At 32.0% G+C, this 19,511-nt stretch overlaps 2 long non-coding RNA genes across 2 annotated transcripts; both read left to right on the forward strand.

The window, feature by feature from the left end:
* Positions 1 to 1,377: 1,377 nt before the first annotated feature.
* LOC123881460 lies at positions 1,378 to 3,463 on the forward strand. Its single transcript, XR_006799463.1, has 2 exons — positions 1,378 to 1,450; positions 3,281 to 3,463. It is a non-coding gene; the product is annotated as an uncharacterized LOC123881460 (long non-coding RNA).
* Positions 3,464 to 6,367: 2,904 nt separating this feature from the next.
* On the forward strand, positions 6,368 to 8,552 carry LOC123881461. Its single transcript, XR_006799464.1, has 2 exons — positions 6,368 to 6,540; positions 8,370 to 8,552. It is a non-coding gene; the product is annotated as an uncharacterized LOC123881461 (long non-coding RNA).
* Positions 8,553 to 19,511: the final 10,959 nt, after the last annotated feature.

Genomic DNA, 19,511 nt, shown 5'->3' on the forward strand with positions numbered 1-19,511 from the left:
TTTTGTAAATGGATAGATGTCATTCTTAAGTCTGCAACCTTGTCTATCTCCATTAATGGGAAAATGCATGGATACTTTCATTGCAAAAGAGGTGTGAGGCAAGGTGACCCTCTCTCACCTCTCTTATTCTGCATTGCTGAGGATGTGTTAAGCAGGAACATTACTAAATTGGTGTCTGAGGGCAAGCTTCGTCTCAGTAAAGGTTCAAGGAATGTTGTTATCCCCTCTCATTGTTTTTATGCTGATGATATTATGGTCTATTGTACTGGTAGGAACTCAAACTTGGTAGCTTTGAAGGACCTGTTTACTAGCTATGCTCTTGCATCTGGTCAGGTTGTTAGCGCTCAATGTGTGGAACTGGTTTTCTAGAATTATCGGCCTAAATCTGCATTTTAATTCAGTTGAGGACATTTGGTTGTTATGTGACAGGAACTGGCAGCCACAATGTAGGATTGTCATTCTTGCTGGCCTGGTAAATATCATAAGTACGATTTGGTTTATTAGAAACCAAGTTAGGTTCAATAACAATCATATTCCATGGGAAAAAGCTGTTACTTTGATTAGTTCCAATGTTTCTCTATCTGGCAACTTAACCAAGCTTACATATCGCTCCTGCATGAGGGATTTCAGCATCCTTAAGAATTTTAAAGTCATATTGCGTCCTCCTAGAGCACCATCTATTAAGGAAGTGCTTTGGCAGCCTCCTCCCATGAATTGGATGAAGTGCAATATGTAACGCCCCAAAAATTAGGATTCATTTTATTTAATTATTTAGTTATTGTGGTGTTGATTTTCTTGTTGTGGTGTTGATTGACGATGTTTATGTGATGTTGATTGACGATGTTTATTTAATTATTTTGTGGCGAATAATTAAATAATTGATAAATAAAAATAATGACGTTGCTAATTAGAAAATAAAATTAAAAGAAAAAGAAGTAGAAAAATTAGATAATGAGGTGTTGAGAGCAAAGATGAGGGGGGTGTGAATAATATAGTAGTAAAAATAAAAATAAAAGAAAACCATGATTTTAATTTTAATAAATTCATTTTAATTGTATTAAAAAGGTTGTTTCTTGGAATTAAGTGGTTTAAAGTGGGTGAAGTTAAGAAGAGTCAGGAGAGTGATACAAACAAGAAAACAAACATACACAAAAATAATAATGGGTCATGTTAACTTGTGCCCTAAGGGCACATGTTAAGCTACCTAAAAATAGAAATATAGCATTAAATGATACAAAGAATTTAATGTTTAGATAATTGAATACACCACAAGTTTAATAAATTTTTTCCACATTTATCTTCTTAACATGTGCCCTTAAGGGCACAAGTTAACATTCTCCAATAATAATAGTGCTAGTGGGTGAGAGAAAAGAGAGAGCTCATGGGAGAGTGAAGAGAAGCAAAGGAAGGAAAAGCTTAACCTCAATTTAGGGAGTTCACTACAATCCAAGTAAGGGAGCTTTATATACTCTTGAAATTCTGAATTCAATAGACATACTTGTATATTCATTATATGTGTGATTTAAGTTGTTGCTCTTATGCTTCTTTTTCCCATTATGTGATGTTGTTGTTGTTCCTATACTTGTTCTTAATTTCGATTTTATCATCTGATATGATAATGTTTCTATGCTTCTGTTGTTGGTGCAAATTCGTGTTATGATGTTGAGTAAATAAAATTGTGAATTGACGTTGTGCTTGAGAATTAACATAAGGGGTATAATGATTTTTTGGGATTTTGATGATAATTCAAAAGAAAAAGTTTCATAACGTGTGGAGCATCGAATGCAATTGTAAAGCAATTCTGGGATTTTTATGGGTTGAGAGAATGTCAAAACCGAAGCTTTTGAACAACCATCAATGGAGTTTTTTTTTTTGTTAAATTCGTGTGAAGCTTTTTGATATTAAAACATTCGATTCGATTGTCGTTTCTAAAAATAAATACCGGGTATCTTCCTATAATTGAATGACGATCAAAACGATATAAAACACGTCAAATTCCGTTGAGAAATGAGGGAGAACCGACCGGGTCAAATCGCGGGTCGTCGCGACCCGTTTTCCTGCAACCGGGTGAAGGAGGTGATGAACAGTGCGTGAGTGGCCTCGCCCACTCGCAGCACTGGCGCGTGAGAGCGCGTGATGGGTCATAGGGACTCCAATTGTTTTAAATGTTTTTATAGAAAAATAGTAAATAATTTTCTTGAAATTTTGGTACCTCTTTGGTAATTTTTGGACACTCGTAGCTATTTTTAATTAATTATTTGGAGTAAAAAGGTGATTAAAAATATTATAATTTCGTGAAAATTTCCCAAAATTTTATGTAGGGTATTTTGAATATTTTGGAACCCTCTGGTGTATCTCACTGTCCCTGGTTTTATATAATATTAAGGATTTGAATTTATTTCACAATTGTTATTAATTAAATTGATTTAAAATTCACACCTTTCGTTGATAAACTAAACCGAGTTAAATTGGGTTAAAGGCTCTGTTAAGATGAGTAATAAGTTGTTGTCCTGAGAGGAGTGAATGACTAATTGGGTTATTAAATTTTAGTTGACGTTGTAATCGAAGTTACTAATAATTGTTGTGTATCGATGTTGTTTTAAGCCGTTGTTCGTTTGTAGTAATTGTGTTGTCGAATTGTTGTTTTGCTGAATAGTGATGTTGAATTATGTGGTTATAACGATGTTGAATTATCTAGTTTAATGATGTTGGAGTTGTGCCGAAATTATGATGTTGTAATAGTTGTTGTTCTTGTAGTTATTTATCGACGTTGTTTATTGATGTTGTTATAATGATGATGAAGTTGTCTATTAAAGTTGTTAAATGATGTTGCCTATTGATGTTGCTTATTATAACATTACATGCATTCATTCATGTGTTCAATGACGTTGCTTATTGGAGTTGTATATATGATGTTGAAAATGACGTTGCTTAATGAAGTTGAAAATGACGTTGCTTATAATGATGTTGATCCTCCATGATGTAAAACCGGAAATGACGTTGTTATTGGTACCACATGCATTTAGCGAGTCTAGGCGCATTGCATGCATTTTAATTATATTTGCTCATTTAAATGTTGTTGTTTATTTCACTTTATTTAATTGTTGATTGATGATTATGGTTGACTGATGAATGTGCGTGGCCATCCGCTTAGGTGGTCTTGTTGTTGTTTATGATGTTGCAAGTTATGATGTTGTTTTAATTCAGTTATTTTCTTGATGTATTGTCGCTCACCTTTACATTCCCCCTTCTGGCTTGGCCCTACGGTGTGCAACCGTAGATTTTCAGGTAGCATACGAATCATAGATGGTGTGTTCGGATCGCTGTTGCTTTGCTATTTATTTGGAGTCGCTCTGTTAGGATGTTGTTGGGAGAAACTTTTATTTAATTATGTTGTTAAATTTTTATAACAATTGAACTATGTCACTTGATTCAGTATTTTCAATTCGGACTTTGAAACTTATATTATTTTTGTATTTTCTGCTGCATGATTTTTAATCATTTGAGGAATTAGTTAATTGGAGTAAGTGTGACATCCTTATTAAATAAATGAAATTAACTTTTTTTGAAAATAAAAATAAAGGGGTAAATTAAGGGTGTTATAAAGTGGTATCAGAGCAGGTCGGTCCAGTCAGACCAAGATGACGATCTTTTATTTTGCAGGTGACATGTGTGTAAACACTGTCGATGTTTCGTACCTTTGCGAGCGAAGGAAAGAGTTGGAGGTTAATATATGATGTCTGACCTCGAGGCAGAGGGCTGTGTATGAGTTTAAAATAAGTGGGGGAGGCAACCAATTATTTTGGATAAAACTATTGTTTCCCGAATCTGGAGCGAATGCAAGATTGGAGATGACGTCTACTCGACAAGTGGAAAAGTTAAGGAAGGAGAACGCTCAGATGTCTACGACGTTCACTGCAATGGAAGTGGAAGCAGGAGTTGGAATCATCGACTTACCAATGATGTGGGATTTCTTAAATAATATCAACGATGTAACGCCAAACGAGAAGCAGAGTTTACCCATTTCCTACCTGATATTCGACTAGTATCGGTGGTACCCTAAAGAATGTTGCGGCAGAGTTGAGATAATTGAAGAACTAGTTAGAAGAGCCGTTGGAGAAGAAGTTCGTTTGACCAAATGTATCATCGTGCGGAGCTCCAATGTTGTTGGTGAAGGAGAAAGATGGGAGTAAGAGACTCTGTGTTGACTATCGTCAGTTGAACAAGGTTGTCACCGAGGACAAATATTCCCTTGCGTGAATTGATGATCTGATGGACCAATTAGTTGGAGCATGTGGAAATGACTTGAGATCGTGATATCCTCATAACAGAGAGGCGCAGCAGAAGCGTGGTGGAATAGCAGTTGACCCGTCTAGAGAGAGTGCAGTGTTGTAGTGGTAAGCCCTAAGTCATCAGTAGCCGAGATACCTCGTTGGGATTGGCTGGTTACTATCGGAGATTCTTTGGAGTTTTTTTTCGAGGATAACTTTACCGCTGACTCATTTTTCTCGAATATGACGAGCCTTCATTTGGAACAGGACTTGTGAGGAAAGTTTCCAAGAGTGGAAGCAAAGTTTGACATCAATGCCAATGTTGATTTTAATTGACGCGAATGAATCGTTGAAGTGTATTGTGATACATCAAAGATGATCTTGGGTGGAGTTCTGATGCAGAAGGGATAAGTAGTTGTGCATGCTCGAGGAAGTTGAAAATCAACAAGAGGAACTACCCAACTGACGAATTAGAGTTGGCAGCCGCTGCGGTCGTGTTGAAAGTTCAGAGACGTTATCTGTATGGCTCAAGTTTGAAGTTTTCAGCGACCATAAAATTTTGGAGTACTCATTTGATTAGAAGGAGTTGAACATGAAGTAGATGAGGTTGTTGAAATTTCTAAAGGGTTATGATTTTGAGTTGAACTACCACCCTGGTGAAGCAAATGTAGTGGCAGACGCGTTGAGTAGGAAGACGTTGCAAATGTTTGCACTCGTGACAAGAGAGATAAGACTGATTGAGGGATTTAGATACCATAGTCTAGTATGTGTACGGAAGCCAAGAAATGTGAAACTAAGAATGTGGGGGTTAACCAGTGCTATGTTGGAAGAAACCAGAGAAGGTCGGAAGTGAGACTTGAGGTTAGTCGACATGTTTAGAATTAATTAACTTGGGTAAAAGAAGTGAGTTACGAAGTTGCCGAGAATGGGGTCATGAGATTCAAGAACAGACTTGAATAATAGAAGCCAATAGGATTGTTGAAGCTGCTGAATATTCCAAAGTGGAAGTTGGGATAGTTGCTTGCCATTGATAGAGTTACTTACAATGACAACTACCATTCTAGCATCGGAATGGAACTGTTTGAAGCCTTGTATGGGAGAAGGTGTAGGACACATTTGTGTTGGAACGAATCCAGTGAGCGAGTAGTGTTGGGGCCTGAAATGATTAGGCAGACTACTGAAAAGGTGAAAAGGATTCAGTAGAAAATGAAGGCATCCCAGGATCGACAAAAGAGTTATTACGATCAAAAGAAGAGAGCAGTAGAGTTCGAGAGGGACATCATGTGTTTATGAGGATGACTGTGATGACATGTGTTGGACGAACTTTGAAGTCCAAAAAGCTCGCTCCGCGGTTTATTGGGTCGTACTATATATTTAAGAGGATAGGGGGCGTGGCCTATCAGATTGCATTGCCACCGCCATCAAATCTTCATGGTGTTTTTCAAGAGTTGCAGCTGAACGAATGTATTTTCGATTTGTTGCATGTGATTCAATCTGATGATGTGCAAGTGAGAGGGTATCTGACAGTGGGATTCATGTAGTTGAAAGTCGAAGATAGAGCGGTGAAACACCTAAAGAACAAAAAAAAAAATCGTTACAGTGAATGTAGACTGGGAGGACCTACCAGTGTGGAATGCGACATGCGAGTTGAAAGAGTCGGATGAAAGAATCCTATCCAGCGTTGTTTCCTTCAGGCAATTTTCGAGGACGAAAAATCCTATAAGTGGGGGAGAGTTGTAACGCCCCAAAAATTAGGATTCATTTTATTTAATTATTTAGTTATTGTGGTGTTGATTTTCTTGTTGTGGTGTTGATTGACGATGTTTATGTGATGTTGATTGACGATGTTTATTTAATTATTTTGTGGCGAATAATTAAATAATTGATAAATAAAAATAATGACGTTGCTAATTAGAAAATAAAATTAAAAGAAAAAGAAGTAGAAAAATTAGATAATGAGGTGTTGAGAGCAAAGATGAGGGGGGTGTGAATAATATAGTAGTAAAAATAAAAATAAAAGAAAACCATGATTTTAATTTTAATAAATTCATTTTAATTGTATTAAAAAGGTTGTTTCTTGGAATTAAGTGGTTTAAAGTGGGTGAAGTTAAGAAGAGTCAGGAGAGTGATACAAACAAGAAAACAAACATACACAAAAATAATAATAGTGCTAGTGGGTGAGAGAAAAGAGAGAGAGCTCATGGGAGAGTGAAGAGAAGCAAAGGAAGGAAAAGCTTAACCTCAATTTAGGGAGTTCACTACAATCCAAGTAAGGGAGCTTTATATACTCTTGAAATTCTGAATTCAATAGACATACTTGTATATTCATTATATGTGTGATTTAAGTTGTTGCTCTTATGCTTCTTTTTCCCATTATGTGATGTTGTTGTTGTTCCTATACTTGTTCTTAATTTCGATTTTATCATCTGATATGATAATGTTTCTATGCTTCTGTTGTTGGTGCAAATTCGTGTTATGATGTTGAGTAAATAAAATTGTGAATTGACGTTGTGCTTGAGAATTAACATAAGGGGTATAATGATTTTTTGGGATTTTGATGATAATTCAAAAGAAAAAGTTTCATAACGTGTGGAGCATCGAATGCAATTGTAAAGCAATTCTGGGATTTTTATGGGTTGAGAGAATGTCAAAACCGAAGCTTTTGAACAACCATCAATGGAGTTTTTTTTTTGTTAAATTCGTGTGAAGCTTTTTGATATTAAAACATTCGATTCGATTGTCGTTTCTAAAAATAAATACCGGGTATCTTCCTATAATTGAATGACGATCAAAACGATATAAAACACGTCAAATTCCGTTGAGAAATGAGGGAGAACCGACCGGGTCAAATCGCGGGTCGTCGCGACCCGTTTTCCTGCAACCGGGTGAAGGAGGTGATGAACAGTGCGCGAGTGGCCTCGCCCACTCGCAGCACTGGCGCGTGAGAGCGCGTGATGGGTCATAGGGACTCCAATTGTTTTAAATGTTTTTATAGAAAAATAGTAAATAATTTTCTTGAAATTTTGGTACCTCTTTGGTAATTTTTGGACACTCGTAGCTATTTTTAATTAATTATTTGGAGTAAAAAGGTGATTAAAAATATTATAATTTCGTGAAAATTTCCCAAAATTTTATGTAGGGTATTTTGAATATTTTGGAACCCTCTGGTGTATCTCACTGTCCCTGGTTTTATATAATATTAAGGATTTGAATTTATTTCACAATTGTTATTAATTAAATTGATTTAAAATTCACACCTTTCGTTGATAAACTAAACCGAGTTAAATTGGGTTAAAGGCTCTGTTAAGATGAGTAATAAGTTGTTGTCCTGAGAGGAGTGAATGACTAATTGGGTTATTAAATTTTAGTTGACGTTGTAATCGAAGTTACTAATAATTGTTGTGTATCGATGTTGTTTTAAGCCGTTGTTCGTTTGTAGTAATTGTGTTGTCGAATTGTTGTTTTGCTGAATAGTGATGTTGAATTATGTGGTTATAACGATGTTGAATTATCTAGTTTAATGATGTTGGAGTTGTGCCGAAATTATGATGTTGTAATAGTTGTTGTTCTTGTAGTTATTTATCGACGTTGTTTATTGATGTTGTTATAATGATGATGAAGTTGTCTATTAAAGTTGTTAAATGATGTTGCCTATTGATGTTGCTTATTATAACATTACATGCATTCATTCATGTGTTCAATGACGTTGCTTATTGGAGTTGTATATATGATGTTGAAAATGACGTTGCTTAATGAAGTTGAAAATGACGTTGCTTATAATGATGTTGATCCTCCATGATGTAAAACCGGAAATGACGTTGTTATTGGTACCACATGCATTTAGCGAGTCTAGGCGCATTGCATGCATTTTAATTATATTTGCTCATTTAAATGTTGTTGTTTATTTCACTTTATTTAATTGTTGATTGATGATTATGGTTGACTGATGAATGTGCGTGGCCATCCGCTTAGGTGGTCTTGTTGTTGTTTATGATGTTGCAAGTTATGATGTTGTTTTAATTCAGTTATTTTCTTGATGTATTGTCGCTCACCTTTACATTCCCCCTTCTGGCTTGGCCCTACGGTGTGCAACCGTAGATTTTCAGGTAGCATACGAATCATAGATGGTGTGTTCGGATCGCTGTTGCTTTGCTATTTATTTGGAGTCGCTCTGTTAGGATGTTGTTGGGAGAAACTTTTATTTAATTATGTTGTTAAATTTTTATAACAATTGAACTATGTCACTTGATTCAGTATTTTCAATTCGGACTTTGAAACTTATATTATTTTTGTATTTTCTGCTGCATGATTTTTAATCATTTGAGGAATTAGTTAATTGGAGTAAGTGTGACATCCTTATTAAATAAATGAAATTAACTTTTTTTGAAAATAAAAATAAAGGGGTAAATTAAGGGTGTTATACAATACTGATGGAGCTTATAATACAATTAAGGCTTCTTGTGGAGGTGTCATTACAAGCAATCAATCTGAATTTGTTTTAGCTTTTGCAGAAAATCTTGATTTTCACTCATCTTTTGTAGCTGAACTTTGTGGTGTGATGAAGGCCATTGAAACTGCTATTATTCACAATTGGTTGAATCTTTGGATTGAAACAGATTCCAACCTTGCAATTTTGGCTTTCAAGTCTAATTCACTTGTGCCTTGGATGATAAGAAACAGATGGCAGAATTGTAAGTTGTTGGCTAGAAGAATGAATTTAATTATCACTCATATCTATAGGGAAGGGAATGTTATTGCTGATAGCCTTGCAAATTTTGGTCTTAACACTGATAATGCCTTGTTTTTTTGGGAACCTCCTAGTTGTATAGTTAATAGCCTGAATAGGAACAAACTTGGAATACCAAACTTTAGGTTCAAATCTTACTAAGAGGGTTTGGTTCGGCCCCCCCTCTTAATCTTTTGTATTTTTCTTTCTTTAACAATGGAGTTTTGTGGTTGTAGCACCCTATCTACACCACCTTTTGTTTAAAAAAAAAAACTAAGTCAATGATCACTAGTAAGTCAATAATTTTTTTATCATAATACTAGCGGGTCAGACAGGCGCGTTCCACGCCTGCTTGTGTCTAACTTATGTCGAGAAAAAAAAATGTCTTATGCTATGGTGAATTTTTTAATAAAAGATTTTTATTGCTAAAAAAATAAGAGTATTATTGGTATAATGAAAATTCGACACCAAAAATATTTGTATCATTTTTATATATAGTACTAGTTTAAAGACCCGTCGATATTTAAGTTTGCCATTATATATGGTAGAAAATTTATTTGGAATACAATATTTAAGAATTTGTTATATAATATTGTTAAAATATAAATGAAAATATTGTGCTATTTTTTATAAAACTTATTAAATGAATAAATTTGATTATAATTATCAATGATTTTTATGTATCTGTCACAAATAATAGTCCCGTGTATATTTTTTAATAAAAATTAAAAATTTGATTAGAGATATTTTGGATAATTTAGTAAATTTAATAAGAATTAGCTTTATTGTATGATTATTAATTTTTTTTTACCGAAATTATTAAATTATTATTAATAATTAATAGTATTTTTTCACTGTAATAGTTAATAGTATATTGTTTATGATCTATTTTATTCTTATTTCTATATTCCTATGATCTATTTTATTCTTATTTTTATATTCCTATGATCTATTTTATTCTTATTTCTATATTCCTATAATCTATTTTAATGTTATTTTTAAGCATAAATTTTTTTTGCATAGGTTGCTTAAATAGATTATTGAGTTGTTCATATTAATCTGTTTTGTTGCTATTTTTATGAGTACGTTTTTATTTTTATTTTTAACACTCTTTATATGAATTAAAATATATTTACTATTTTGTAACCTTTGGATCATGTATTTTCATCACTTTCAAGAGAATTAATTTCATTGTTTTTACATTAATTCCATTTTTTTTTGTTTTGATAATATCTTTAATTCTTTATTATATTTTTACATGTACAATATATATAGTCTTATAAATTCTAGAAGAATTCAACATTCAAGCATCCCTAAAGGATTGCTCAAATAATGATTTTTCTTGATCATTGTTTATGAAGATTATTTGTGATATAGTTTCCGAAGAACTAAAGAATAAAATGTAGAAAACCTTAATATTTGAGCATCTTTGAATGATTGCTCAAAGAATGAAATTTTTTGAAGAAATTATGAAGATCATTGTGATCATTATATGAAGATCACTTGTGATATAGTTATTGAAGAACTAAAGCTTTAATACTATGATAGATTGCTCAAAGAATATGGATTTCCTTAACCACTATTAATGAAAAATTATTTGTATAGTTCTTGTAGAACTTAAAATTCAATATTAAAGCATTCTTGTAGTATCACTCAAGAATAATTTTTCATAATCAATTAATGTTTATGAACACTAGAGGTATACTTTTTGAAGAACTACTGATTTAAACATTCATGAAAGATTGTAAAATTCTGATTTTCTCCGGCCATTCTAAATAGAGATTTGTTGTTGAGTTCCTGAAGAACTAAATTTTTACAACATGATTAAAGTCCATATGATTCATTTAATCGTAGTATAAGTTGGACTAAAATTAAAGGAAATTAACAAAAAATTATTTATGTCTCGTGAATATTATGCTCCTGAAGTAGCAAATTTGAGAAAATAATTTTGTGAATACTTTGAAACGTTATTCACATTTGTGATGTGAAAGACTACATGATATATTTGAGCCTTATTTATGTTGGCACGTTACATTTTGGTATTTTTCTCTGAATACATTAAGTTTTGAGTTTATTTTATGTTGATTTTTTTTTTCTTAAGCTTTGAATAGGTTCTTTTTTACTTATAACTATAATCCGGTTACAGTTTGCATATATAAACTGATTTTAATTATTCGATTACTTATTTAAATCAATTTATTGATTTTAATTCTAAATGCTAGTATGGTTTCAAATAAAAAAAATAAAATAATAAATGCTCCTATTTTCTTATTGCGCTAAAAAAAATATTGTTTTGAGTCTTACATTGATGATAAAAAAAATATCATTAAGACTTCTGAAGAGCTTATGCGATATTGTCCTTTTTCTTACAAAATAAGTAATGGAAGAATGCTTTGTGAATCATGAACCTTACATAAAACTTGATTCTATATGAAATTGTTGTAAGTTCATCAATAGTGAATTATTAATTGGTCCTGAAGTACCATATATCAAATGCTAATATATTTGTTGGGAAATATCATTTGCTATAAATATTATCTGAACTTCTGAAGAGCTTCTAACGTTCGTAGATTAAAGAAATGTTTGAAATGAAATATGTTTGATAAGCAAAATATATTTGGAATCGCAAATTTATAATTTAAATAAAATTGTGTGCCTTAATAAAATGATATAGCAAAAGTGTTAAAACAGTTTGACATTGACAAATCTAATTTGTTTTGTACTAAAATGGATGCGATATCATTTGATGTGTCAAGCCTCAAGAAAATGATGAACAATTTGAATTGGTCCTGAAGTATCATATCTTAATTCAATTGAAGACACTAATATATTTTACTCGTTATACATGTAGTATTTTATTTTTGTCTTTTCAACCAACACAAATAGTGGAACAAAGTCAAGCATATTTTTACCTTAAAGAAATAACAATATCATCCGATCATATGAATATTTTAGCACTACATCAAGCAAATTGAGAATGCACTTTTCTCGAGGCCCGTAATTCAACGCATACAAGAAACTTAATGTTTTTATTACAAAAGGATGGTTCCCGCAATAATTCAATATGAAGATAACATAAGAAGCACTGCTAACTTGGAGAAGAGTATAATAAAGAAAAGGGTTAAATATGCAAAAGGTCCCTACATTTACGAGTCATTTGAGTTTTAGTCCCTGCATTTTAAAAACATTTCATTTTGCCACTGCACTTTCATTTTACTTTAAAAATGGTCCCCGAACCTTTTTTTTTTGTTGTAATGGCACATTTTTGCTGATCTGTCACTATTGACTGGACTTTAGAGTTGATGACTCATTTAATTTTACAGTGAATCGATCAAAATACCCTTAAATAAGTAATTTTTTAAAAGTAAAATAAAATTGACACATCATAAAAAATGTGCCACTTCAACAAAAAATGGGTTCAAGGACCATTTTTAAAGTAAAATGAAAGTCCAGTGGCAAAATGAAATGATTTTAAAATGTAGGGACTAAAACTCAAATGACCCGTAAGTACAGGACCTTTTGCATATTTAAGCCTAAAGAAAATATGTCAAATCTTTCTACAAAATCAACTTCAAGCAAATCTTTTGAGGAACTAGTACCGAAGATTATTCGGTTTTTTCATCTCATATATAACTGTTTTTATGAGGGGGAGACATAAATATATATGTTGTGCACTCTTTTTCCCTTCACCATGGTTTTGTCCCACTGAGTTTTCCTGGTAAGGTTTTTAATGAGGCAGTTCACATATAAAGGATGATATGTACTCTTTTTCTTTCACTAGGATTTTTTTCCAATGGTTTTTTCTCTAGTAAGGTTTTAACGAGGCATATCCTTAACGGACATTCAATGGGGGTGTTATGAATAGTAATATGTAATGAATGTCCATTATTGTATAGGTTTTCTTGTCCCCTAAATATAACGCCCCAAAATTTAGAAATAGTTAGTTTATTAAAATTTATTCGTTTTAAGTGTTTTGGCGTGTTAGTAAATTTTTGGTGGGTAGAATGTAAGACCCGAGAAAATTATTTTAATAAAATTATCTAAAGTGTTAGAAATCAAATTTTATTTTATAATTATGAGTGGCGAGACCATTTTAGTATCAAGTGATTTACTTTTGCAAATGACTCAAAATTGATCATGAAGGACATGTTAATTCTATTCCTTTAATTCCTTCAATTACATTAAACCAACAAATGAATGCTCTTTCTCACTAGCTAGTGGACGTATTGTTCATGTCTTACTTAATTTTCTTCCTGTACATTAGCAAATCAACAAATTCATTCAATTGCATTTATTTTAATTAATTAGAAACATTATATTAGTTTATTTGCCTTGTCATTTTGAGGGATTTGATAAGCCTCTCACAAAGCTAATGACTCACACGGTCCTTTCTCTATTCTCTCCCATACATATATTCCATGTATATATGTTGATTGGTCCATTTTTACAAATTCTCTTGATGTTGCTATACGTTTTTCAAAACTAGCATCCTTTGTCATCTCAAGTGATCATCATGCTTTATTATAAGCTTCATTCTCCTTAGTTCAATTTGTGTAAGTTCTCTTTGATGAGTCTCTATTTTATTTTCTATTTGTTCAATGAAAACTCCAAAAATAATCCATTTTCATTTTCCTTAATGCTGTCACCGTAAAATATCGACTGCGCTTTCGTTAACCGTCAGATCATACTCAATTTTTGACGGTGAGTTCACAACATGTGGCTTTCTATTTTCAACCGTTGGATCGTCTAAACGAATTTTGAAGCATGAGATATCATGTGTGCACGGTAGCTGCGAATTTAGGCTAGTTTGTGCTTGGAAGGAAAGCGGCAAAGGTAAGGGCTCTTTCCCCATACATTCATACTACGTAAGGATTGTGTTGTGAAGTGGTAATATGGCCTTTATCTTTTAAAAGAAAATAATTAAAAATAAACTAGTAGAAAGAAACTAGTTTTGTTTGAAGTGTGTTTGTTGTTGATTGAGAAGTGAGTTGATGATAATTTGATAACTTATAAAAGTAGATAAATAATTAAAAAGAGAAAATAAATAAAAGTATAGAGAAGAAAAGGACTATACTCAAAATATTTGATTTTGAATTAACATATGTTAATCAAATTTAATTGAGTTGATGCTTACAAGATTTATGATTATGCCGTTGTATTAATAATAAATTGTTGTTGTTACCGTTGATTGCTATGGTGGTCGTTGTGTTGCCGTTTGTCGTGTTGACGTTGTTATTATAAGTCGTTGTTTATAAGCCGCTATTATAAGCCGTTGTTTATAAGTTGTTGTCATTAAACTGTTGACTATTGATGTTGTTCTCGTGATTAAGCCGTTGATTATTGTGGTTGTTATAATGATGATGAAGTTGTTAAATGATGTTGCCTATTGACGTGAATTATTATAACATGACATACATTCATTCACGTGTCCAATGGCGTTGCCTATTGAAGTTGTATAAATGACGTTGCTTAATGATGTTGCTATTGGTGTTTCTCAATGAAGTTGAAAATAATGACGTTGATCCACCATGATGTAAAACTGGAAATGTAGTTGTTATTGGTACCACATGCATTTAGCGAGTCTAGGCGCATTCCATGCATTTATTTAATGAAGTTGTATCATATTTGCATTAATGAAGTTGTACTTTACCTATTGGGTGTGTTTCCTCGTTATGTGTTGTTACTACTCGTTGATGTTCGGATAGTGTGTTTCTTTATATAATTGATGACGAGTTATCCGCTTACTTTTTGGAAAATAAATAATTATATATATTTTTGAAAATCTTTTGATTGGTGAAGTGTGTTGTTATTATTTTATGACATTTTTCTTATGGTGAGTATGATTCAATTTGGATAAGAAAATTGACTCTTACATGATTATTGTTGTAGGTACTAAAGATGATGTGTAAAGTTGATATGTTGCTTGAAACGTGTGCGGGGCAGAAAGGGGTTTTTATAAATTGAAAACTTTAATTATGTAGCGAAAAATCCGTTAAGAAACCTATTTTATTTTAATTATTTTGTAAATTAAGTTTTTTCCTAAACAATTTCTTTATTTAAAATTTGGGCTGTTACACTAAATGTGTCCTATAAATAGGACCCCTTTGTTACAATGTATTCCTTTCTCTTCTTCCATATTATTGTTCATGCTTAGAAATAGTTCATAACATAAACAATAATGTTTTTCACATACTCACTAACCGTAACTACTTCTTAACTAACTAAAAATTGAAGTTACTGACATGACTTGGCCCTTATGCAAAATATGATATCTTGTTTTACAACTAAGCTCAGTCAATATGAATTAAAACAATGCTTTAACACACGACAAACCAACCCCATCTAAATTTAATTTTCGGAAGCCTTTTGTATTAAACTCAACACGAAGTCATGTGTTTTATATAGTGCAATTGTAACAATGCAGTTGTTATGCGATTGCACTTTTCTATAAATTGTGTGGTGATAGAATTGAGTACCGTCTCTAAAATAATTGTTGAAAACGATGGATGCAATTTAGAAATTGTGTCTCCTATCTAGGTCAATAAATGTGGTTTTTAGGAGAATTCATTTTGTCATTCAAAAAGATTTAGTGGCGCAACTTGTTGCCAACCTATCTTTCATTCATATGTAATTATTTTTGTTAGAAATAATATAAAATCATTGATATGACTCTATCCTAACCGCTTATCAATGATTTTATATTATTTCTAACAAAATCTTGAATACTTGGCCGGTTTTGAGCTAGGACAACCAGGCCCACATCCAGTGCCTCCAAAAAAGGGGGGCCTCAAAACATTTTGTTTTTTTGTAGTTATAACCAACTTGATAATAAACTAAAAGCAGCCCGGTTTCAATTGTGTCATACTTCAATCCAACTCCTTCCTAAGAAACACGTGGAAACAACCATCGCACTATGTTTTCAATTGTGTCATTTTCTTACTTATGAATTATTATTTTATATTAAATAAATCAAATACAAAAGCTTTGACACTTCAACTAACTTCTTAATTAGAGAAATACTTGCATTTTAGCTTAATAATATGTTAATGTTAAAAGTTACTTAAAAAAATGTAAATATTAAAAGACAAATTTATTATATTTAAAATTAAAATACAAATATTTTAATTATATAGTTGTTTGTAAATTATTTCTTTTGGAAATATTTCTTGTACTTAAAATTATTTTTTTTCTATTAAATAATTATATTATAGTTAATGAAGTTGAATTTGAAAGATAAACTTGTGAAATTCTGAATTGAACTCAAAGCGTTATAAATTTTTTAGAGAGACCGAGTCACCGATTTAATACAAATTTTTATTGCTGAGATCAATTAACATGTCTAAGTTAACCAATTTAATTTGATTCTTTAATGTGGTTCGACTAATCACCTAGTGATTCGACTATTAAACTAGTGAACCAACACTTTTATCGGTTCGATGATCCGTCTGGCTATTAAAATTCTGGTTTAAATAGATTACGTTCTTTAAAAAAAAATCTATTTTTTTTAGTAGGGGTCCATTTTTATTATTTGCCTTGAACCTCTAAAAAGTCGAAACCGACCCTGCTTGAATATATATATAATTAGAGGGTTTGAATTTAGAGAAATGTTATCCTCAAACTCCCTGACAAACTCTTTTCATCACACGCCCATGCAACAAGCCACACCACTCCTCTTAATACTTTCTTTTTTTGGCTTAATTAGTAAAATGGACTCTTAAAGAAAAATGGTCGAATAAGTCCCTTAAAGAAAAAAAGGTCCGAATAGGTCCCTTAAAAACATATTCGTTAATCAGTTTGGTCCTAAAAAAAGGTCCGAGTACGACCAAACTGATTAACGGATATGTCTTTAAGGGACCTATTCAGACCTTTTTTTCTTTAAGGGACCAATGTGAAACCAAAAATATCTTTAAGGGACAATTTTACTAATTAAGCCCTTTTTTTTTTCATGTGAATCTCTTAAGTGCTCACAGTCACACGTAACCCACAACTGGCGCAAAATTGTCTCTGTTGTGAAATTCTTTGGCGCCATATGTAATTCACTATTGTGAAGTCTCTTGACCGCTACACCCATTGCATGTTGTTCTTTTCATGTCAAAACAAATTTGTTGCTTCCTTGTTTGTTTAAAAAAATAAAAAAATTGCTGCTTCCCAACAACTACAAGTGTTGTATAAGTTTGCATTCAAGAGACTAGTTTTAAGTCCAGAGTTGTTGTAGTATTTATTTTGATAATCAAGTATGAGTGGACTTAAGCCAATTGGTTGTGTTTCATCAACTTGTCTGCTATAAATATTATTTGAACTCCTGAAGAGCTTCTAAAGTTCGTAGATTAAAGAAATGTTTGAAATGAAATATGTTTGACGAGCAAAATATATTTGGAATTGCAAATTTATAATTTAAATAAAATTTTGTGCCTTAATAAAATGATATAGCAAAAGTGTTAAAACAGTTTGATATTGACAAATCTAATTTGTTTTGTACTAAAATGGATGCGATGTCATTTGATGTGTCAAGCTTCAAGAAAATGATGAACAATTTGAATTGGTCCTGAAGTATCACATCTTAATTCAATTGAGGACACTAATATATTTTACTTGTTATACATGTAGTATTTTATTTTTGTCTTTTCAGCCAATACAAATAGTGGAACAAAGTTAAGCATATTATTTACCTTAAAGAAACAACAATATCATCCGATCATATGAATATTTTAGCACTACATCAAACAAGTTGAGAATGCACTTTTGTTGAGGCCTGTAATTCAACGCATACAAGAAACTTGTTTTTATTACAAAAGGATGGTTCTCGCAACAATTCAAAATGAAGATAACATAAGAAGCACTGCTAACTTGGAGAAGAGTATAATAAAGAAAATATGCCAAATCTTTCTACAAAATAAACTTCAAGCAAATCTTTTGAGGAAACTAGCACCGATATTTGGTTTTTTTATCTCATGTATAACTGTTTTTATGAGGGGGAGACATAAATATATATGTTGTGCACTCTTTTTCCCTTCACCATGGTTTTGTCCTACTGGGTTTTCCTAGTAAGATTTTTAACGAGGTAGTTCACATATAAAAGATGATATGTACTCTTTTTCTTTCGCTAGGATATTTTTTCCAATGGTTTTTTCTCTAGTAAGGTTTTAACGAGGCATATCCTTAATGGACATTCAATGGGGGTGTTATGAATAATAATATGTAATGCATGTCCATTATTGTGTAGGTTTCTTGTCCCCTAAATGTGTCCTATAAATAAGACTCCTTTGCTACAATGTAAAGCACATATGTGAATAGAATAATACAAAGTCTATTCATTTCTCTTCTTCATTTTCTCTTCTTCTTCTATCTTCTTCCATATTATTGTTCATGCTTAGAAATAGTTCATAACATAAACAATAATGCTTTTCACATACTCACTAACTGTAACTACTTCTTAACTAACTAAAAATTGAAGTTACTAACATATAGACTTGGCCCTTATGCAAAATATGATATCTTGTTTTACAACTAAGCTCAGTCAACATGAATTAAAACAATGCTTTAACACACGACAAACCAACCCCATCTAAATTTAATTTTCGGAAGCCTTTTGTATTAAACTCAACATGAAGTCATGTGTTTTATACAGTGCAATTGTAACAATGTAGTTGTTGTGTGGTGATAGAATTGAGTATTGTCTCTAAAAAATTGTTGAAAACGATGGATGCAATTTAGAAATTGTGTCTCCTAGCTAGGTCAATAAATGTGGTTTTTAGGAGAATTCATTTTGTCATTCAAAAAGATTTAGCGGCGCAACTTGGTGCCAACCTATCTTTCATTCATATGTAATTATCTTTGTTAGAAATAATATAAAATCATTGATATTACTCTATCTTAATAGCTTATCAATGATTTTATATTATTTCTAACACAATCTTGAATATAGGGCCGGTTTTGAGGCAGGGCAACATGGCCTACAGCCCAGAGCCTCCAAAAAATAGGGAGCCTAAAAACATTTTGTTTTTTGGTAGGATTTTTTTTCTACCCCAACAATCTTCCATCTACCCCAACATATTTTCCAATATTCCAATTCCACCCTTATCAAATTTCAGTTTGTTTTATTATTTTTCATTTTGTCATTTTATAACTTTTCCGGTAGACTGATCACATGATACTGTTCCGGTAAGTTTTTTTTTTCAGGTTTGTAAACTTTACCGGAACTCTTTTTCAAGGTGTTCCGGTGTACAAATTTTTTTATTGTTACCGGAATACTTTTCAAAAGTGTTCTGGTTTGTATAATTTTAAGAGTTGTTTAAATTTTTTTACCGGAGCTAGCACTTGTAAAAAATATTCAGGTGTGTAAATTTTTTTTATTACCCAAACACTTTTCCAAAGTGTTCCGGTAAACACTAATGTGCTCTGATTCGTTAAATTTTGGTTACCGGAACACTTTATTTTTTGTTACCGGAACACTTTGATTGTGTTATATTATTACAATACATGTATAAGTCTAAAAAAACTCCTAACAACAAATG

The sequence above is a fragment of the Trifolium pratense genome, linkage group LG4 (genome assembly GCF_020283565.1).
Source record: "Trifolium pratense cultivar HEN17-A07 linkage group LG4, ARS_RC_1.1, whole genome shotgun sequence".
NCBI classification, from domain to species: Eukaryota; Viridiplantae; Streptophyta; class Magnoliopsida; order Fabales; family Fabaceae; genus Trifolium; species Trifolium pratense.